The 23037-nt window shown below is 38.2% G+C and overlaps 1 long non-coding RNA gene across 4 annotated transcripts in view; it reads right to left on the reverse strand.

The window, feature by feature from the left end:
• Window positions 1-6824: 6824 nt before the first annotated feature.
• The window catches only part of LOC103878348, a 59828-nt gene continuing 43615 nt past the window's right edge, over window positions 6825-23037 (reverse strand). For 3 of the 4 annotated variants that reach the window (XR_004177871.1, XR_002517604.2, XR_002517605.2), the window contains 5 exons: window positions 22259-22341; window positions 21075-21158; window positions 14929-14986; window positions 10555-11540; window positions 6825-8831 (listed from right to left, as the gene is read on the reverse strand). This is a non-coding gene — a long non-coding RNA (uncharacterized LOC103878348). The remainder of the gene's footprint in view (window positions 8832-10554; window positions 11541-14928; window positions 14987-21074; window positions 21159-22258; window positions 22342-23037) is intronic. The other variant, XR_004177870.1, reaches the window with a different exon arrangement.

A 23037-nucleotide genomic window follows, 5' to 3' on the forward strand; every position in this document is an offset into this window, starting at 1 on the left:
ATTGTAGGCACTGAATATAGGTTTTTGCAATGATGATTGAATTAAAGTCAAACAACAAAACAAAGACTGACAAAAATCCACACATTTCCAAGCACACTGGGAACAATTTGGATGTGCAAATAGGCTGTAATATGAACAGGTATCAATTCTCACGTAGCAGAGAGGAGAGAATCAGACTTGACCGGGAAGCCTGGCAGTTGGACTTGAATGGGAAGCGCATTACCTTTGGTAATGTGCTAAAGTAACCTAGCTGTGTTACCTGAGATGAGACCTTTAGCTATGCCAGCGTCCTCATCTGTAAATGGGTGTCACTTCTTTCAAGCAACAACTGCTTAAAGACTTGTTGAGGTTTTGAAATTATGTGTATCATAATTTGTTATGTTTTGTTTTTGGTCCTAAACAAATATAATGGATGTGTTGATGGTTAAATAAGTGTTTATTTAAAGATATTCCCATGGAACTCTATTCTTTTGAGACAAGATTTGAAAATTAAGGCTATGGGAGGAATGGGGAGTAGCTATACTAGGAGTCAGCATCTCCAAATCCCCAATTTTTATCTATAGCAAATTTGTTTCATATATTTTATATATGCTGCACTTTCACATAGATTTCAGCTAAAGAAATAGTTCTACTGATTAAAAAATATTGAAGACCACTGAATTAATGTTTCTTATTTGGGTTTGAAACCATGAAAATAAGAAACAACCCAAGTGTCCATAAAAAAAGAAAGCATATGCAATGTATAGTATAATCATAGAATACTACTGAGCACTGAAAAGGAATGAAGTACTCATACATGCCACAATATAGATTCAAAACATTATGTTGAGCTAAAAAAGACATACAAAATAGTATACACTACACAATTTTGTTTATATAATGCTAATTATATATTTAGGCATCTCGCTCTAAAGTGCTATTGACCTAAAAGAAGTACAAGAGAACTTTTCTGGAATGATAGAAATGTTATATATCTTGATCTGGCAATTGCTTATTAAGATGTTTCAAAATGTTCTTGAGCTCTACACTTAATATTTGTGCAATTCACTCTATATAATTAATACCATGATTTTAAAAAGTAGGCTCAACTTACTGGTTTTCTGGTCATTGTATAGAAAATTAATGGAATCAGTTAAGTTCCAGAGAGATACAGGGGGAAACAGTGAAAACGTCTGTATCTCTATGATGAAGTCTGTCTCCCTACTTCCAACTCCCTAAACACATACACACAGACACACACAAAATGTACACATCCATACACACACTTCTTCATTAAGCTTATTTGCTTTCTTATCCCCTCCCTTTTCTCCGTTTTTGTTCTTTCCGGACTCTACTAGGTTGCTAGATGTTATAAAACTCATTGAATAACACCAATACTTATTTTCAAAGTTATTTTGTGTTCTTTCTATCCTGTAAGAATCTCTAGTGGATAGAAAGACGCATCAGCATGCAAAAAATTCTAGTCCCCCAAAAAGCATATTTTCCTAGAAATTATTTTACTTATAACTTTGATATAGAAATCTATTTATAAGCACTCAGAGATGCTTATATATAAAATAATAGTTAACATATATGGAGCATTTACTATGGGCCAAGTACTAGTTGAAGTAATTTGTGTTGATTACTTAATTGTTCCAACAAAGTTTTAAGGTAAATGCAGATGAGAAACTGAATCACAAAGAGATTAAGGAGAAACTGAGCCACAAAGAGATTAAGTAACTCACCTAAGGCGGTAGGTGGGGAGCTGCAATATGAGCCCAGGCAGCCTGGCTTGCCACTCACCCACCATGTGTGCAGACAACTATCTCTAAGTAAGCAAACAGTGTATTCGCTTGTAGCTCTAAGTGCCCTCTGGGAACTTTAGCTTGCAGCTGGATACTCTTACTATTGTGTCCTTTCTGGTGATTTTTTCTTTTTTTTTTCAAAAACTTTTAAAACCTATTGTCTCAATGGAATCAGTGTTCTCAGGTGATACTATCATATAAGAGACCAGTAAATTTTCCTGAAAGGCAATGCAGTGATCAACAACAAAATAGAAGGCATTCGTGTGACTGGACAGGCTGATAGACATCACACCAGTGTTAGTTTAACCTTCTGAGTAAAGCAAAGGAACCATGACTCCTTAACCAGCTTTCAGTGCTGAGCCCAGTGTGAGGCACAGATGGTCAAGTGTTTGATCAATGTGTGATATGCAGAGATCTAAATCACAGCAACTGTCTTTATGCCTTGTATGAGCTTCCTAGGGTGGTTGTAACAAAGTACTGTGCTGCAAACCGGGTGACTCAAAACAGTAGTAAGCTATTGTTTCACTGTTCTGGAGGAAAGAAGTCTGCAATTAAGGTATCAGGCAGGAGAATAACCTAAGTCTCTAAGGGAGGATCCTTCACTGTATTTTATACAAATTTTATTTTCAATTGGCAATAATTGTGTAGATTTTTGGGGAACAACGTGATATTTTGATATAGGTTTCCACTATAGAATGATTAAATTGACCTAATGAACATAGCCATCACCTTAGATACTTATTTTTTTTTGATGAGAACAATTTAAAATCTATTCCTTACCAACTTTGAAATATGCCATACATTATTATTAATTATACTCACCATTCTATGTAATAGATGGCTAACATTTATTCCCTCTGTCTAAATGAAAATTTTACCCTTTGATCAACATCTCCCCTTTCTCCATCTCCACCTCACCCCCCTAGCCTCTGGTCACCACCGTTCTACTCTCTAATTCTATGAGTTCAATCGTTTTAGACTCCACATGTAAGTGAGATCATGTGGTATTGGTTTTTCCATACCTGGCTTATTTCACTTAGCAGGCATCCATTTGCGGCAAATAACAGAATTTTCTTCTTTGTAAAAGGCTGTATCATATTCCATTGTATATGGAAGCAGCCTAAGTGTCCATCAGCTAATGAATGGATACAGAAAATGTGTTCCATGTACACAATGGGATATTCTTCCTTGCCTCTTCAAGTTTCTGGTAGCCCAGGAGTCGCTTGGTTTGCAGCTGCATCATTTCAGTCTCTGCTTCTGCTGTCACATGGTGCTGTCTCTGTGCATCTGTGTCTTTCCATTTTATGAGGACAAGAGACACTTTAGATTAAAAGCTTACCTCAATAAACTTACCTTAACTTGATTATATCTGAAAAGGTCTCTTTCTTTTTTCTATTCTATTCTATTCTATTCTATTCTATTCTATTCTATTCTATTCTATTCTATTCTTTTCTTTTCTTTTCTTTTCTAGATGTAGTTTTACTCTTGTTGCCCAGGCTGGAGTGCAGTGGCATGATCTCAGCTCACCGCAACCTCTGTCTCCCAGGTTCAAGCAATTCTCCTGCTCAGCCTCCAGAGTAGCTGAGACTACAGGCACCGCGACCATGCCCAGCTAATTTTTGTATTTTTATTAGAGATGGGGTTTCACCATGTTGGCCAAGATGTTCTCGATCTCCTAAACTTGTGATCTGCCCGCCTCGGCCTCCCAAAGTGCTGGGATTACAGGTGTGAGTCACTGCACCCAGTCACACAGGCCTATTTCTAAATAAGGTCGCATTCATGGGTACTGGGGATTAGGACTTCCACATTGCTTTCTGAGGAACACAATTCAACTCTTAACAAACCTGAACCACTGCAGTCTTACTGTTTTCCCACATACCATTCATTGGTTACAGTTGTTTTCCCCCAAATTCCATCTTTGTCCTTCCTCTCCCAAAGCACTAATTTGCAAAGGCATCTGAGCCATCCCCAGCAAACCCAGTTTTCTCACTGACACACTGTCATTGCTTCACCTCTCTCTTCAGTAGATTAGTCATCTCTGGAAAAAGACTTTAAAAATAAGTTCTCTCTCTTTGCTCTGACACCAAGTTCGTTTTGCTCTCAAAACTCCAGGCTAAACAGGACCTTTGAGATAAATTTTGCATTAGTTTATTTCTACAAATGAATATTCCATAACACAGTATTTAATGTCACTGGGCAGCCTCTTACTCATGCAGTTGCCAGCAAATTCCCACCAAGTTGATGTCAGAATGTGAAATTAGTGACTAATAAAATGAAACAGACAAAAGGAGAATGCTGAGTTATAGAAGGGATAAGCAGGATATATGAATATCATTAGCTGTTCCTTAAAGAACATTTATGTCATTACATGAATGTGAAAATGCAATGCAGTATTTTAGAATTTCACCAGTCACTGGAATGCTCTGAAGCAGATGGACTGTGTGACTGATGATTCAATAATTGCACTCATTAAAAATGTTCACGCTTTTAATTTCTTCACAGCCTTCATTCCCCCAACCCATTCTGTGAAGATCTGAGGAATAAAATAGTTTTGCCATTGTCAGCAGATAGATAATAATTGAATTTGCTTTGATTTCCTGGGGTGCCCCTGTCCCACCTCTGGGTTCCTGATTGACAGCTCATAAGCCTAGTAAAATATTGGAACCAACCCCAGCTGTCTCAAAGGCAAGAGATATCAGGCGATCATCTTCCTACTGCCTTTATTATCTCACACAATATCCTACTTCACACATAGATAGAGTGTGGGTTTGTGTCTCCCCATGTTTCTGCACCACAAATCTCAGGCACGGAAAATTGAACTGACAGCTTTGAATTCAAGTTCCCTACTTACAGCCAAGAATAATCACAGTGTGGATGGGAGGTAGGCGGTGGGTGGGAGGAGTCAACAGCTGCAGCAGTGATGTCAAGATGGGTAACAGAACTCAAATACCTATGGTTATAGCCACGTGCCTGTAGAAACCACAACATCTGTAGAGCAATACAATGGTTTAGGAAGGGTTTAACACTGGCTGAACTCAGTAAGAATAAAACTTTTTTTCCCATTATGTTCATTTATTTGTTACATTCATTCATTAGACAGAAAGGGCATTATCCATTAGCAAGAGATTCTGGTCTGACTCATACCACTAACCAGCTGCATATCCTTTACTTCGCTGGCTTCATTACGTGGCCCCAGGTCTAAAGCTCTAAAGCTCTATGATTATATAAAATATTGTCTGCTTACTCATTGGAAGGTGCAGGTGGCAAAGAAACACTGACTACAGTACTAGTCCTTCTTCAGAAACCCATGTTCTCACTGGGGAGATACGGCATAGTTGCATACACAAAATAATAACATCCTAGAAACCAGCTGAACTCCTTTACCTAAAGGTGTGACAGTGAATGTGTTGATTTCAGGGAAAAGAGATAAAGACCTTGGGGTCAGGGAGGTTTTAGAGTAATGCTCTTTGAAGCAGGGCTAGCATTTTGAGAGATAGGGAAGAGGGAAAAGGGGCATATTTGGGAAAATAGTTTGAATAAATGTTCAGGATTTGGGATTAGTCAGGTATCTTAGGATAGATTAATGAGTGGGCAGGTTGACTGTTGCAAAAGTTTCATGGGGCTAATAGGATTTATTATAGAGCAATACCAAGCTCCCAATATAAGAGAGAATCCTAAGCCTCTTCCCCAACTTCCTTAAAATCTCTATTCAGGATTAAAAGGGGTTGGGTTCACATACAGAAAAGTCTTAAAGGCCACATAAAAGATTAGAGTCTGTAAGCAAAAGGGTGTCATTGAAAGCTTGTGAGAGGAGAGCAACATATGATTAGGGGAAGAATGGGAAGTTTCAGTACAGAGTAGCCTGCAGGATGGATCACAGGAGGTTGGACTAAAGGCAGACAGCTTACCTGAAGAAGTCAGTATTATTCTAAGTGAAGTAACTCAGGAATGGAAAACCAAACATTGTATGTTCTCACTCATAAGTAGAAGCTAAACTATGAGGATGCAAAGGCATAATAATGATACAATGGACTTTGTGGACTCTTGGGAAAAGGATGGGAAGTGGGTGAAGAATAAAAGACTACAAATTGGCTTCAGTGTCTACTGCTTGAATGATGGGTGCACCAAAATCTCACAAATCACCACTAAAGAACTTACTCATGTAACCAAACACCACCTGTTCCCCATAAACCTATGGAAATAATTTTTTAAAAGAATAGAATCCATAGCGAAATAAATTCACACATTAATAGGATAAAGGTTTTGGGATGATCCTTAGTTTAAAAAAAAAAAAAAGTCGGGTATGATAAGGGCTATAACCAGAGCAGGGCAGAGGAGAAAGAAATAAATTTGATTCTCCAACAACATTCTCCTATTTGCAAACTTCGCTTTCCCTTTTATATTAAGATTCAAATTTGTCATTGTGTGCTCAGTGTCAGTTTTCCTTTCTAGGTTATCAACTCCCAGAAGGGCAGGATTATGTCTGTGTTTTCAGAGATTTTTATCTCCAGTGCCCAGCATGGTGTTTGGCCCAGAGGAAATATTCAAAACATTTGGGGAATAAAGGAATGCATGTAGAAAAGTGCAACAAAATTCCATGAGTCAAAGAATTTTTAACTTGGTAAATGGGAGCATGATGACAGGAACAGAAAGAGGTAGAAATAGCAATGCTGGAAGAAAAATGATGCTGCAGTTGAATTTGAAGTGATGTCAGGATATCCATGTGGAAATGTTCAGAAGGTCAGTGGAAATATTGGATTGTTTGCTGAAAAATGGCCAGTGTGTGCTCCTTTAATACAGAAAAATTGAGCCGGTTGGCTGAAGTCCTTTGATTTCCAAATTCCATTCAGCAGAGAATACATTTGAGGTCATGGACCCCAGTGTTTTTAATGTACAATAGCGAAGAGGCACAGTTACCATTTTTTTCTCCCCATCCTATGTCAGAAATTTAATATCTACTCTCATGCCATTTTTACTTTTAATAGAGACTTTTTGGTAAATTAAAATTTTGCCTTTTTCTTTTTAGTATATGAAGTTGTGTCTGGAAAGTCCATTGTAGCAGAAAGCGAAAGAAAATGTATTAGGTTAGAGAATACTTTGTATTTACTAGAGATATTAACATCTCCCTTTTGTTGGGGTGGTTTTGTGTCTACCTTTGGATTCCACAAAGATTAATGGCGAAAGATCTGGTATATTTTGTAAATATAGTTTAGTAAACTTTGATGTCACATTGACCTAAACTTGAATTCTGGGTTCACTACTTCCTACCAAGTTACTTAATGATCCTGGACCTTAGTTTTCTTATCTGTAAACTGGAGTTTCTATTGCCTACCTAACAGGTTTTGTGAATTGTAAATACACATTGCTTTGGGTTGGGAGTAGTGGCCCCACACAAACATTTGTCCACATGTCAGAACCTGGAGATGTGACCTTATCTGAAAAATAAGGTATTGCATATATAAGAATCTCAAAATGAAATTATCCTGATCTATCTGGGTGGGCCACACATCCAGTGACAAGAGTTCTTGTTGACACATGGACACAGAGAGTAGAGGAGAAGGTCACGTGAAGACGGAGACAGAGATCTGAGAGATTAGGGAGACTGAGTTGATGCAGCTGCAGGAGATGCTGGCAACCACACGAAGCTGGAAGAAACAAGGAAGGCTTTTCCTCCAGAGCCTCCAGAGGAAGTGCCGTGCCGCCAACACTTTGATTTCAGACTCTGGCTTCCAGATCTGTGAGAGAATAAATATCTGTTGTTTTAAGCCACTGGTTTGCGGCATTCCCTAGGAAATAAATACACACACTTAACTAGTCACTCAGTAAATTCCAGTTCTAGCCTCTCATCCTTATTTAAACCACAACATTCCAAGCCCTCTTGTATGAAAATAAAATAATATGATGGCTAGAAGGATTCCAGGAGAATAGAGGAAGAGGCCACATAAGAATGTTTGTGCATGATACTGGTAAATGAAAAAGTACTTGTGAGACATAGGGGGTGCACAAAGAAGACAGTAATACCAGAGAAAAGAAGATAATGAAAGAGTAAAGCAGAACTCAGAGTATGAAAGAAGGAAAAGCAATGTCACCTCCACCCCAACCCCTGTCATCCCTGTCTCTTAGGGTCCTTCCTTGGTTGTCACTCAATGCAAACTGGATGGAAATGAGAGGAGAAGTATTAAGGAAAGGAGAACCACAGATATTTCACACTTGCCCTCATAATGTGTCAGTGCTGCTATGTCATAAATCTTCTCAGAGTGGAGAAACTGAGATATGGGGACATTGTCAAGGACACTTTCATTAGGACCAAAGTCTCTTGGCTTCTAATCTTCAATTCTCAAAATTGTACGGTTTCTGCTAGAGATGCAACATCTATCACTCGTTCTTTTCTCTTTTGCTCAGCTGTCAAATGGAAACTTAACAGAAGTATTAGGTATAACATATGATACTGCAATAATCACAGCAGTTGCAATCCCTGCCACAATACAACATACTTTTGAGTACATTAGTGATTTATCATTTCCAAAGAGCATTTATTTAGCAGTAAAGTTATTTTCTATGCATCAGTGGCCCACATGAAAAAATAAAAATAAAACAAACTGAAGTATAAGACTCTTTAAAATATTATTATAAATAATATGCTATGGGGGCATGGTGAGAATGGAAAGAATAACCTTTTCCTGCAGTCCAAACACATGTATTAATAGAACTCCAATAATGGAGTCTACCAAATACCAAGTGATTGCAGATATTTCTATAATTTCTTCAAAAAACAGTATCTTCTTGGGTCCTTGACAATCACAGACTCTGTCAGTGTCTTATCCCTGCAGTTTGAGCAGTGGTTCAAATGGGTCAGGACATGTCTATAGAGTCCCAAGAGAAAGAGAATAGTCTCTTGCCAGGTGGTCAATAGTCATCCTGATAAGGTGACATGAAAAGCTGCTACATATGTAACATCAAGTCTTGTTGTTTTGTTTTGTTTCTTTGCTGTTGTAGTCCCACTTGGTGACCCAAAAAGTATCTTCTTCCCCCTAGACTGCTTGTCCACTGCAAGAAAAAAAAGATCAGCATTGTGTTTCTAAAGATACTGTAAAGTGATTAAGCACAAAACAGCCAGACCTCAGACGCCTTTAGTGTAGATCTTGTGTCCAACCTGCTTTTGAATGGAGTCATGGATTTCCACGGTGGCCTTGGTAGCCTTGGGCCTAGGACTCTCTCCAATGTCTTGGGACATGTAAGTCCCTGGGGCTTTTCTACAGTCTAATTCAGAGGGAGAAATGTTTTAAAAAAGACTCTTCTGACCGATCTTGGCAAATGGGAAGCTGAGAACAATCAAGAACTGTGAAATATCCTTTGTTGTTATGAAACAAAATTCTTAGTTTTAATATTGGCCTCAAAGGCAGAAGTAAATGAACATTTGTCTAGTATTGTTCCACAGACGGCTATTTAGTTATACCAGATTCTGTTTGTGAGAAATTTTCAAATAAATTGACTCATTGTTCCCCAGTGGAATAGATCTCCTATACAGCAGTTGTTTCATCCCACAATATTACAAGGAAGGTGCTGCAAGCTCCACCCTTTTCCTGACATTCTGGTGATCAGAGTTAATGACCTGTTATGTGGGACACATGAAATAACAGAGGTTAAAAGTTATCAAAGCGTGCCATGCTTCTGAACAGATTGTGGGAGTTTTGGCAGAGGATGACAGCCCTGATACTCTCCCAGTCACTAGATAAGTGAGCTATGTCCCTGTGTCAGGATGGGAAAGGCAGGTGCCCCAAAGGGTATGACAGATCAAAGTGGTCCAAGTCACCCTGCTCTTGTTAAAGTGTTTTTCCTAAAAGGAAAACTTTAAAACATTAAAAAAAGAAAAAAGGAAAAGAAAAGATAGCATACATTTCCATAAAAGAAAGAGCTGAATAACCTATTTTACCACTAATGTTTCTGCCATGCAGGAGTCCCTATACTTCCTTTGAAGATACATGGAGGGTTTGTAGGAGTCCACGTCTCCCCAGACACTGTGGGCAAAGTTTTGTGCATTTTTTAATGAGAATATTTATAAACTTATTACCACAAAGAATTGAAGAACCACTTGGATGGAAGGGATCCATTATCTCTCCTCTCTGGTCTGCATTTATTAACACTGGGCCCAAGAGGGATAAATTAGTTCTGTGGCTCAATGTAGCAGTGAAAATGAAACCAGGAATCTCTAGACCAGGAGTCCCCAACCTTTTTGGCACCAGGGACCAGTTTCATGGAAGACAATTCTTCCACGGACATTGGGGTGTGGGTGGTGGGAGGGGGTTTGTTTAGGGATAAAACTGTTCCACCTCAGATCATCAGGCATTAGATTCTCATAAGGAGCATACAAGCTTAGATCCCTGTCATGTGCAGTTCACAATAGGGTTCATACTCCTATGACAGTCTACTGCCACTGCTGATCTCACAGGAGGCAGAGCTCAGTCAGTAATGCTCCTTCGCCTGCCACTCACCTCCTGCTCTGTGGCCTGGTTCCTAACAGACCACGGGCCCCTGTCAGTCCGTGGCCCAGGTATTGGAAACCCCTGCTCTAGACTACCTGTTGAAGTTGACTTTTCGTGTCTTGTGACTCTGTGCTTTCTGGGAGCCATGCATTATGAAAAGTTCCCCACGGTGGAAATTGACTCACTGCAAAAACTCACCTCATTGGATATTCATTACAATCCTGTGAGAAAACTGTTTTTACCTCCACAGAAAAATAAACTCAGAACAGAGAGGTATGGTAACTTACCAGAGGCCACAGAGTCAGGAATGAGCAAGCCCAAAGTCCAGCCCCAGGTTTGTGAATTCCAAAGCCTGGAATAGTTCTACCAATCCACTCTTCTCAGCGCTCTCGTGTGATAGTTTCACAGGTGTCTCCCATTCCTGCTCAGGTGGATTCAGATTCCCCCAACGGAGGGTTTTGTAAGTACATATTGGAATTTCTATACTTTTAGTATTCCCTAGTGATTTAGAATCCAGAAAGGAAACATACATGTATCTGATTAGAAGCAGTGGGTGACTGTGACTAATCTAACACGTGGTCTTGTTCACTTCAGCTTAGCTTCAAAGAGGGTATAACTGTGTCTACAGGGTGCATGTTCTGGTAATAGATTCAGGTGCCTGAAGGTCAGCTCTAGCTCAGTCACTAACTAGCACTGATGCTTTGGGCATGTCACCTTTCCTGTATCTGTGTCATTATCTGCCAAATAGGAGCAATAACCCACCTCCGAGGGCTACAGTAAAAATCAGATAAGATAATTAATTTAAGAAATACTCTGACTGTAACACTGAAGGTGACATTGATAAGACATACAAATATTTTACACAAGGCACCTGACATTTTTGGTGCTTAATTTCAAAACAGTGAGCACCCACATTCCTGTCTGATTTGTATTTGCCTCCACAGGTCCCATAAGAATTCCATAAGCATGAACTACTGAAAAAAAAAGTAGATGTATTCAGATCTACGCAGAGGTCATAACACACTCCAACATGCAAACGTATGTGTATAGAGGCGGGTCACCATTTAGAATCTGCATTGTGAAAGAATAACTAGAAAATCAAACTGTTTTAGTTTGTTTTGGCTGCTATGGCAAAATATCTTACAATGGGTAATTTGTTAACAACAGAAATGTATTGTTCACAGTTGAGGAAGTCCAAGAGTAAGGTGCTAGCAGATTCGGTGTCTGGCAAGGGACTGTTTCTTGCTTCAAAGATGGTGCCTTGTTGCTGGTCCTCATATGGAGAAATACAGAAAAGCAAAAAGAATGAACTCATTCCCTCTAGCCCTTTTTTAAGGACACAAATCCCATCCATGAGGATCAAGCCTTTATGGCCTGCCCAAAGGCCCCACCTTCCAACGGCCCCATGTCTTAATACCATCCCCTTGAGGTTTAAGTTCTAAATTATGAATTCTGGAGGGACACATACATGAAAACCATAGCACAAATGAATGATGTTACCAGGTAATGATTTATTGTCAGAACTTACAATTTAATTATGAGGAATAATAGCATGAAAAGTATTTACCGTAACTCGTACAATTCAAGGCTTGTTGCAAAGCAAAAAATTTACTAATAGTCATAATCAAAGTAAAAGTCTTTACTTTAAAGGACTAACTCCAAAACTGTGTTCAGCAGGATACTAGTCTCAAGAGGTAGGTATGCAGGCAAATAATTTTGAAACATTTATACTATGCTCATTTCATAAACATTTAGCACATTAAGACTTTTATTGATCCTTAAAGAAATAATTTCATTTAACTATGTTTAAATCAAGATTGCCTCTAGAGTATTTCTTATTTTACTCCATCTGCCCCCTTCTTATGAATTATATATACCTAACATTCCATTGAATAAATTTTGGGAAATGCTGATTTGACAATAGAAGAGTAAATGGAAATAATCCATGCTTTGGCTAACTGCTGTTATGTAACTATGGACACAGTAGAATTCCATTATAAGCTAGTACTTTGTGGGAAACAAAACTACTTTATCAACTTTTGGTGTTGCAGAAGTGGAGACACTCTATACAAAAATAGTCTTTGGGTACATATGACACTGGGTCTCTTTAATGAATATGTAAAGAGTCCCAATAAATAGAAAAATGGTGAAAAACTGATGAATTAACAATTAAGGAGTACAAACACGAATATCATTTAAACATGTCTAATAATAAATACAAATTAAGAATAGCAGGTACAGTGTTCACTTATCAGATTGTTAAAAAATACTATAATAATCTATTGGAAAGAATGTGGAGAAAATGATACTTCCATCCATTGTTGAGGGAGATATAAATTAGCATGATGTCTACAGAGGGTGTAACGGACTGAATGTTTGTGTACCCTCAAAATTTATATGTTGAAATACTACTCCCAATGTGGTAATTTTTGGAGGTGAAGCCTTTGGGAAGCAATTCGCTCATGAGTGTGGAGCATTCATGAATGGGATCACTGCTCTTATGAAAAAATGTGAGAGGCCAGGCATGGTGGCTCACACCTGGAATCCAAACACTTGGGGAGGCTGACACGAGAGGACCACTAGAGGCTAGGAGTTTGAGTCCAGCCTGGGAAGCATAGTGAGACCCCTGTCTCTACAAAAAATTTTAAAAAATTAGCTGGGTGTGGTGATGTGAGCCTGTAGTCCCAGCTACTCTGGAGGCTGAGGCCAGAGGATCACTTGAGCCCAGGAGTTCAAGGCTGTAGTGAGCTATGATTGTGCCAATGCTTTCTCACCTGAAGGAAAGAACGAGACTCTGTTTCAAAAAAAAGAAAAAAAAAAAAAAGGAAGACATAAGAAACCTGCTTTTCTCTTCTCTCCTCCATGTGAGGATGCAATGAGAAGTTGGCGGTCTGCAGCTTAGAAGAGGGCTCTCAGTAGAACCACACCAAATTCTATGTGTCCTTCAGGCACATGTAACTTATTAACATAACTATCACTCTTAGATTGAATTGGATGTTAGATGTTACTAATGGATCATTTGGGAGGTTTAAAAATAATGATAAACCATCTTCAATTTAATACGGGGTGGAGATTTTTCAACAGAGGAACTGCTGAAATAACAAGGCTGAAAATCGAAGCCGTCAAAGGCTCTCTTTTCTAGAGCTTGAAAGGATAAAGGGAACTTTCTCACCTGTTACTTTATCCCTCCTTCCCAGATGTTCAGTGGAAGTAAACAAAAGTACTGGTTTTTTTAAGACTTACTATGAACTGGGAAATGGCAGTCACTGCCCTTATTTCATTAGGGAAAAGATTACATCATTAGCCCTGGACACCTGAGGGGGAATGTTCTCCCTTTTGGTATAAAACTGTTCATTACAGAAGGGAATCTAATGTAAATTCCCAGTAGCCAAATTATATCACTTAAGACAGGAACCTTTCCTTTAGGAAGTCTCACTTTTGTTGCAAACCGAGACAAAAAATTCAATAAGAAACAAATGTCCAGTGGCCTTGGGGTTTGTAATCTTTCAAGACTGGCAGGTCTGCTTGTGTTTGAAGATAAGCCTAATGGGTATAAAGGTCACTGTGCTCAAATAGCTATAATTAAGAGAAAGGAAACAGTGATCTGGTTAGATCACAGGGAAATGGCTGGGCTCTGCAGGATTTCTTTTTTATTCTATATAATTCAATCTTTGAAGGCAAAGGACAACAAGGTATATGTGGACATATGTGTGAGACAATATTTCTATTGATAACATTGGTTCAATTTAGAGACAACCTAAGCCTTATTGGAAGTGAGTTCATTTAGTCTAGTTCAGGCAAATTCCAGCCATATCTTAACTGAAATAACGCAATATCGGTGGTTCTGCCTGTAAGCTCTTCCCTCCCATGGATAGTTATATGTTTATTGTTATTTGTAGTAATTGGCTGAAGCTTATACAGACAAAAAAAAAAAAAGAAAAAGAACAGAGGATGAGTTTATAATTTAACATTACAAACTCATTACTAGATGAAAGCAAATACTAATGTAACTCATTTATAAACCCAATGTTATGACTCAATGAGTAATGAATGAAACAGTTGGATACTCTTTCTTTGTCCTCCGTCTGAAACATATAAAGTTTGGTAAAGGACAGATAATGTGGTTCAGTGGGAACACTGTTGGATTTTGTGCCTGCGAGAATGGATTATTATCCCTATTCTGCCATTTGGTAGCTGAATGACCCTGGGCAATAACTGGATTTTGTTGGCTTCTGTTTGTTCATGACCTAAGAGAGTTGGACTACATGATCCCTAAAATTTGTTCCAGCTATAAAATTCTATGATTCTAATTAAAATTAGCCAGTGAAGTTTGCATGCCAGTCAATCACAGCAAAAAGATGGACATGCTATTACAGACTCTTGCTTGAAACTTGCCACCTAAGAGAAGTTGTGCAGTAGCTAGTAGCATATTAATCATTTTATTCTATGAATAAAGTTTAGGGTTCTTAACACTAAGAACTGAAAGTTTAGCGAACTGGTGTATATAACATTTATAGTTTAAAGTGACAGGAAACTGTCACCAATATGTCTATGTGAAATTATTTCTGTTAGACCAGGTCCCCTAGTGAAAATAATTCATTTGTTCTTTCAGTCTACATCATTTCCCTCTTAGGCACTACCTCAGAGCCTCCCAGGCTCACCTGTTTCAGAGCTTGCCTTAGGATTCTTGCCAGGTAATTTACGGAGGGAGGGTAAAACCTGCAACAGAGTGAAGCAGGCAAGGCAAGTCAAACAGGAAACGTAGATCTGCTTCTTGAAGAACCTAGGCTAACACATATTCTAATCAAATTTTAAAACTATAACTCAAGCGTATTTATGTATTAAAGCATAGCTTTCTCTAGCTCCTGAATTATCCATTCCAAGAAGAAGACAAAACATTTTGATTTCACACCATACCCCAGAGCGCTCTGTAGTAGCTACTAGAGCTAGACACGGGTCTGAAAGAAAGAAGCCTCATGCTTTTTCTGTTGCTAATTAAACTCTGCTAAGAAATGTGAGCTCCCTTTGAATCAATCCAAGACCCCACTCTGTAAATATAAAGGAATATATAATTACCAGGTGCTTTTCATTAAGCCAAGAATGATTTAAAGTTTAAAGTCAAAGCCTTTACCTAATAATTCACACAAAATGAGCTTTTTGTGGGGCAGTGTCCACACCAGAAATTCAACTTGCCCATCTGGAAAATAAAGATTGTAAAAATCCAAAATAGAGGAAATGTGACTCAACCATTGAAATATCATTCCAAGGTTTCAGGACTGTGAGGAGAAAGCCTGCTATCTCAGGAGACTCCAGAGGATACCATTCTTTGTAACAGCATCTTGGCACTGTCTGGAGGCCTGTTCCACAGTCTTACTGGTCCAGACACATACATTGTCAGCACCCTAAAAGTAAGTACATTTCTTAGGAGCAGTTACATTGACTGAGCTCCCATGGCCAATATAAAAGAGCAGAATGCTCATTGATTCCTACATATTGAAAGTCACAGATGGATGACAAGGCTGAAGGCCTTAGTCCTGAGCCACTCTCTCCCTGTAACATTTAGGAAGCCATATGACAATCACAGAGTTGCTTTGTGAGCCAGAAGTAAAGCAGGAGAGCGAATGAAAAGAAACACTAGCTGACTCTGTTGGTAACCTGCGGCATGTCCCCGGGGCTGACTTCTGAATTCTTTGCCCCTGTGGTGGGCAGTTTCAGGTACCCCGTGGAATGCTTCCCACTTTAAATGCCTGCTTCTCTCTGTTTCCTTGCTGGAGTACTTCCTTCCCTAGCAGAATGGGCTTGCTTAGCCGCAAGTCAGAACAATTCTGAAGAGCCAAAGACTTGTTACTGCTGCCCTTGTGATGGGAGTCCATGGAAAAATGCCCCAGGCTCTCTGTCCTGCTGAAGCTCAATTCTAGGATACATTTTATATGGTTTCTCAGAAGGTGCCCAGCCAAGTCGGAACCTCATTTGTCCACACTGATAACCTATTTATTATTGTACCCTTCATTGGCTTTTCTCCCTGCTAGGGCTGCCAGGAAACCCAGCTCAGTCTGAATTTCAGATAAGCAGTGGAAAATTTATTTAGTATAAGTATTTCTCATGCAAGGTTTGGGACATATTTGTACTAAAAAGTTACTGGTTTTTTATCAGAATTTTAAATTTACTGGGCTTTCTATATTGTTATTTGCTGGATCTGGCAACTGTGTTCTCATTTTCCAACTCCCTTACTTCCCAAGATCACCTCTCAAATAAACTAGTCTCAGGTCCTGTTTTCGGGTGAATTCAAACTAAGACAGAATCCAATTTTTTTTTCACTTCTCTGGATCAAAGACCGATAGCTCCTCACACAGTATCATCCTCCCCTTTCCACCAATCGACTCCTAATTTTATTCTGGATGGCTTTGCTACTAGCTAACGCCCACATTTTCAATCTTACCTCAGTTAATGACATGTAAGCCGAAGTCTTTAGGTAACACTTAAAACAAGCCAGCTGACTTAGGGAGCTGCTTAGGGATATATGACCTTTTATCTTTCCTTTTACTGCCTGTGTAGAATGTAAATATAATAACTGGAGGTCCAGCAGCCATCTTAGACATAAGGCTAATTTTAGGATTGAAAGCATGCACTAAGAATGTATAATGAAAATACAGGAGACTAAGTGAGACTAAGTTCCTGATGATTGTAGAGTTAATAACATAGACCAGAACTGCCTACCTCTGAGTTTTCTCTACATACGAGAAAAAGAACTTCTAATTTCTTTGAATTTCTGAAATTGAGTTTCTATTGCTGATAGTTGCGTGTAGTTTCTAATTGATAAAGTCACTGTGGGAACCAGGAATTTTTTTTTCCCCAACAGAATTAGAATTCTTCCTTTAGATGTCATGTTTTCAGGAAGGTCTTTTCTGATTGTCTTATCTAAAATGACACTAAGCACCACTTACTTCATTTCTCTCCATCCTTTGTTCATATACTTACTTCATAATGTCTACTTTGAACATTTATTGTAGGGCTAAGTGAAGTAACATTTATAATTGCCCAGCACAAAGTAAGCAAATTATAAATGGTATTCACTATTATGCCCATATTCAAATGAGAAACAAAAGATCAGGAGGTAAATATCAGGTTTCTTTAAGTTCGTGGTCACCAGAAAATGACAGTGTTTGCCACAACGACTCTTTACAGATGTCAGTGAAAGTATTTGCTGCCTTAGAGTCTTAATCAACAATGGTGGACTTTTCTGCAATGGATTATTTGCACATGCACTTGAAAAGAAGGTGAAACTGTACTGAAATTTAGAAATAAAGGGGCATTATGTATGTAACTTTCAAACCATTCAGTAAAAAATTATAGATTGGGTCGGGTGCGGTAGCTTACACCCGTAATCCCAGCACTTTGGGGGACCGAGGTGGGTGGATCACAAGGTCAGGAGTTCGAGACCAGTCCGGACAACATAGTGAAACCCCATTTCTACTAAAAATGCAAAAAAATAGCTGGGTGTGGTGGTGTGTGCCTGTAATCCCAGGTACTCAGGAAGCTGGGACAGGAGAATTGCATGAACCCCAGGAGGCAGAGGTTGCAGTGACTCGAGATCATGCCATTGCACTCCAGCCCGGGCAACAGTGCGAGACTCTGTCTCAAAAACAGAAAAAATTATAGATTGATAGATAAGATAAATAGATAGATAGATTGATGGATTGATTAATTCAAGCAATGGTAAAGCAGTGGGGACAAAATGTTAACTGTACGAGAATCTGGGTGAAGGATAATGAGCATTCCTTGTATTTGTCTTGTGATTTTTCTTTAATTTTGAAATTGTTTCCAAATATGAGGTTAAACAAAGTATGAGGGGTCTTCTAATGATTTAGGAATCACTGATCTAGTTTAGTTGCTAATTTATAGATGAGGAAACTGAAGCCCAAAAGACCTGCTCAAGTACTCAAGTGCTCAGTCACTATGTGACTGGGTCTCACAATATTCAACATTTGTGCAAATATACCTTGCAACTCAAAACACAAAAATACTTTTAAGTTTATATAATACATGCAGCATCACATCCACAATGCTATTCCCCTATATTTATGCAAATAACATAGATTTAATTCTATACTTTTTAAAATATAACATTTATTTTGTTCACAAACTTCAGACCAGCTCTGAACTTCCTTATGTTTTTCACCTCAAGAGAAGCATCCTTACTTCTGTTGTGCCCCAGCTATTTATTTTGGATATATTAGAAGTGTGAAATAACCTTGCCTTAGGATACATTGATGTTCCATGGGATTGGGGGGTGGATTCTCTACCTCTTGCAGCTGTTTGAAGGGGTGAGTGGGGTGGAGTGGGAGTGGGGAGGGTGGGAGCTAACCACTCTTTCTTCAGGGTTTCCATCTATGCTAAACAGATTTTCTTGCTTCTTTTCTGTCTCTGTTTTTCTGGTGTTTTTTAAAATAGCTTTGAAGGAATGGAAAATTTCTGTGGTAGCTGATAGCAAATACAGAAAGGTTCATTTGCATATAGATATTTCAGCTTGCAACTGCATAATCCCCTGAGAGAGGCCTTGTTTAAATGGGCAGGCAGGCTGGCACAGGGCTGCCCGGTTCCTAATGAAAACTAAATCGAAACTCGGGGAACATTTGCCTTGGAGGTGGCCAGGCTTTTTAGAGTATCAATTTAAATCTGAAAGATGCAGGCAGGCCTGTGCCAAGTTGCCCCTCAGTCTTTAAAATCCTTAAGACAGAAGGTAGAGGAAAAGGGTGAGAAAACAATAAATAATTGGGTAAAACTTGAGCTAACCAATGTGCCTCTTTTACTTAGAAATTGTGCCTGAAGAATTCAAAACACTGAGCAGGTGGGACAGTGAGGAAGAGCAGGGAAGAGAATGTGGAGGCTTCATCTCTTCTGGAAAGGCCTTGGAAACAGAAAGGCTCTTTTTCAGGTATCTTGGTGAGCCAACCCTCCTGAGACAACTGGTAATCCATTTATAGGCTAAAGACTTTTCGGATTGAATGTTCCCCTGAACTTGACTGAGGGCTAAGCAGATAAGGACAACTCTGAAAACAAGATAATGTGGAAAGAAAAGAGATTACAAAAAGGTCAAAGGATTAGCTGGGGGATAAGAAGAAGTCAGAGGAAAATAAGGGAAAAGGTTAGAAACTGATACCAAGCAAGGCAGATAAATCAAGTTAGCAAGTGAAAGAAGTGAACACAGCAGGAAAATAAGAAATGGGATCAGGGGAATTGGCCACAGGATGAGAGGAGTACAAGGACAATTAAAAATAAAAATGCAAGAAAACAAAAGAACTGATAATGTGGATAAAGGAAATATAATAAAAATATCAAACTGAATATCTCTAAGGCTTCTATGTCTGAATCTAATGAGAATTAGTATGTTAAAATTTACTTTTCTCTCAGAAGAAGTAATGTGCCTTTGTCATTATTATCAAAAACATCGTTTTCCTTTGATGAAACTCTATTTTATAATCTTTTTGATTTGACATCTGGAATTGAGTGTAATATCCTCACTCATTAGCTAAAGCATCAGAGGATTTGATCAAGTTTTTGATAAACGAATATCTTAAAGGAATCTTTAAAGTAAGTGTGAGAAAGATAATAATACTTTCCCCAACACACACACGTGCTCACAAACACATGCATGCATGCCTGTGCATATCCACACACATGCAAGCTCACTAGATACAGAGTATATAAATAATTAAGTATGTACTGCCCACAAGTTAGAAATCAGATTTATTCTACAGTGACATGCATTACAAATGAATAGTTACTGAGTGCCCGTTATATTGTAGGTTAATGCTGAGGTGGTGAACTTGACTGACAGTCTTTGTGCTCACAGTTTGCAGTCTAGTGTGACAATAAATAAATAATTAAATATAATCTTTATAGGAAAAGGAAAAAAATAGAATTGAGAGACAATGACATTTGCTATCTATAGCATCCCATTCAGAGAAAATAGAACCTAAACATGGAAGAATTTTTGTTTACTTACCTTAAAGAGAGTGCATGCATGCACTTCATAATGATGTTTCAGTCAAAGATGGACCACACATCTTATGGTGGTCCATAAGATTATAATGCTTTATTTTTACTGTACGTTTTCCATATTTGTATCTACTTAGATACAAAAATACTTAAAATTGTGTAAACATTTAAGGCAAATACGATTGCCTACAGTATCCAATACAGTAACATGCTATACAGGTTTGTAGTTTAGGATCAGTAGGCTATGCCACATAGCCTATGGATGTAGTACGTTATACCACCTAGGTTTGCGTAAGTACACTATGGTGTTTTCACAATGACAAAGTCACCTCATGTTGCATTTCTCAGGACATATTGCATGATTGAGCAACACGTGACTGCATAAAGCAATGTGGATGCCAGATTACAGGAGCTAAATTATTTTGTATATAAAATGGGTAAAGAAAGCAGTTCCCAGGGAAGATACTGAAATAGAGAGAGTGGAGATGGAAGGACTTTGTTGGAAAGTCTGTAAGATTGAAGACAAAAGGGATCTGGGAGATCTGAAAAGAAAACCCATGCTGTGTAACGTAAATCCTTTTTTCTTGCCCCATTGCTAAACCTCCAGAAAAATCCCCCCCCCTCATTTTTTTTAAACCAAGGTCCAGTGAGGTAGATTTTCCTTTGGGAATGAAGAGAATTGCTGAATTCTGCCCAAGGTTGACTAGGGAGAATCACACCCACCCATAAGGTAGCATCTGTTATGCAAAAAGTAAAAGAAAAGTGAGGAGAATATGACAAGCTCAACACTTGCTTATTTAGTACTTACTCTGTCTTAGGCCTCCTGGGAGGGTCTGGGGTTAAAATGGTAACAAGCCAGTCCCTATGCTCAATAAGCACATGATCTATGGGACTTAAACAGAAAAATATTTGATCTGTTTTTCAATCCGTCATTCATGGATCCAAGACTTTTAAAAACAAAGTAAAACAAACAAGCAAACTATATTTAAACAAGTACAGAATCTAAGTATCTATAGTTAAATGCATTGTGTGCTCATTATACGTCAGATGTTATGTTGAGCTCTTTATATGAAATCTGAATTTAACCCTCATTACCAATTCTTGACGTAGTTTTTAAAATTATCTTCTTTGTATAGATGAAGAAACTGGAATGTACATCTATTAAGTAATTTTCCAAAATCATGATTAATAAATGACAAATCTGAGACTGAACCTACATCTGTTTGATACCAAAGCCCATGGGCTTAAAAACCTTATGGCCATTTTTGAAATTTAAGAGAGAGTACCTTAAACATTAAGGGAAGAGAGCATGTATGCAAAAGAGAGAGGAGGGAAGGGAGCCAAACTTACCCTTTTTATCAGAAACCCACTTCCATGATAACAACATTAATCCATTCATGAGTACACAGCCTTCATGACCTAAACACTTCTGAAAGTTCCCACCTCTTAACACTGCTAAATTAGGGATTAATTTTCCAACAAATGACCTTTGGCACATTCAAACCATGACACTACTTTAACTACTTTATTATTATTCACCAAAGGAGAAGTACTAAATTTTATACTGACAAACAACTCCAATTGAAGTTCACAAGGGTAATGTCTATAATATGCCCATGAAATAATTTTTAAGGTGCATTTAATTATGAAACTGTTTGGCTGTTGGTTGTGATATTACCAAGAGAGTCAAGTGGATTTTTCACTTAGGTGTTTTGGTGTAGTTGATGTAGAAAATCATTGCAATTAACAATGCAAATTCAATCCTGACCGTCAAAGATTATGTTTTTGTATGGCACATAACCTCAGCATATTATCAAATTTGGCTCTTTTGTTTGTAAAAATATCATTTGAATATGACAAAATAGTCACATATTGCTTGTGCTTAAAAGAAAGAAGGAAGAAAGGAAAGAAGGAAGGGAGGGAAGGAGGGAAAAATGAAGGACAGAAGAAAAGTAAATGGACTTCTTTGGATTTTGGATTGGACCTTCTTACCTTTTCTTTTACTAGTTTACTTGGTGTACTTTTGTCCTTGTCACGAATTCCAAGACACTCCAACACCAAGACAGATTTCTCCTCTGGTATAGCAAACATTAAAAAAATATTGTTAAATATTTATTATTAAACCAAGCAATTAAAGGCAAGATGAAATGTATATATTACATAATATTCTCCTATAAGGGAAAGAAGCTAGTAGAAGAGAAAAACTTTCTCTCAGGCAGTTTAATAACTATTGGACTAAAGTCACTCATTACTCTCAGGCACACTGCATTTTGGTTGACCTTGTGGAATGTCTGTTTGATGGTTTTCAAAATCACTTATCCATGCAGTTTTGGCACTTCTGTGCTGTGTTAGCAATCTCAATTTTGTATTAGATTTTACTTCAATCTTTTGTGTAGGTCCTGAATTTCCCCTCTTCTTCCCCATCAAAGTACGTAACCAGGTAGCCTGCATTTGCAGATGACCACAGAAGAGTAATTGAGGGCTGTGAAAAATCCTAATATTTCAAAATATTTCTCCTAAATCATGCATATATTTTTAACAAAGGTGCAGAAGCTAAATAGTGGTTACCACTCTGAAGTTGTGAAACTATTGAGAAAATCTTCAATGCAGTGATGGAAATCCTTATGAAATGTTTGAGAAACATCTTAGTATACCTATGAAACATTTAATACCAGTAGACGAATTAAGTTTGAGTTTTGTTTCCATCTTTTTATCAATGATTTTAAAAGGTGCCCATGACTGTTCAGAGATAAAATTCATTTTGTCTCCAA

This window comes from Papio anubis, chromosome 13, assembly GCF_008728515.1.
Source record: "Papio anubis isolate 15944 chromosome 13, Panubis1.0, whole genome shotgun sequence".
In the NCBI taxonomy this organism is placed as follows: Eukaryota; Metazoa; Chordata; class Mammalia; order Primates; family Cercopithecidae; genus Papio; species Papio anubis.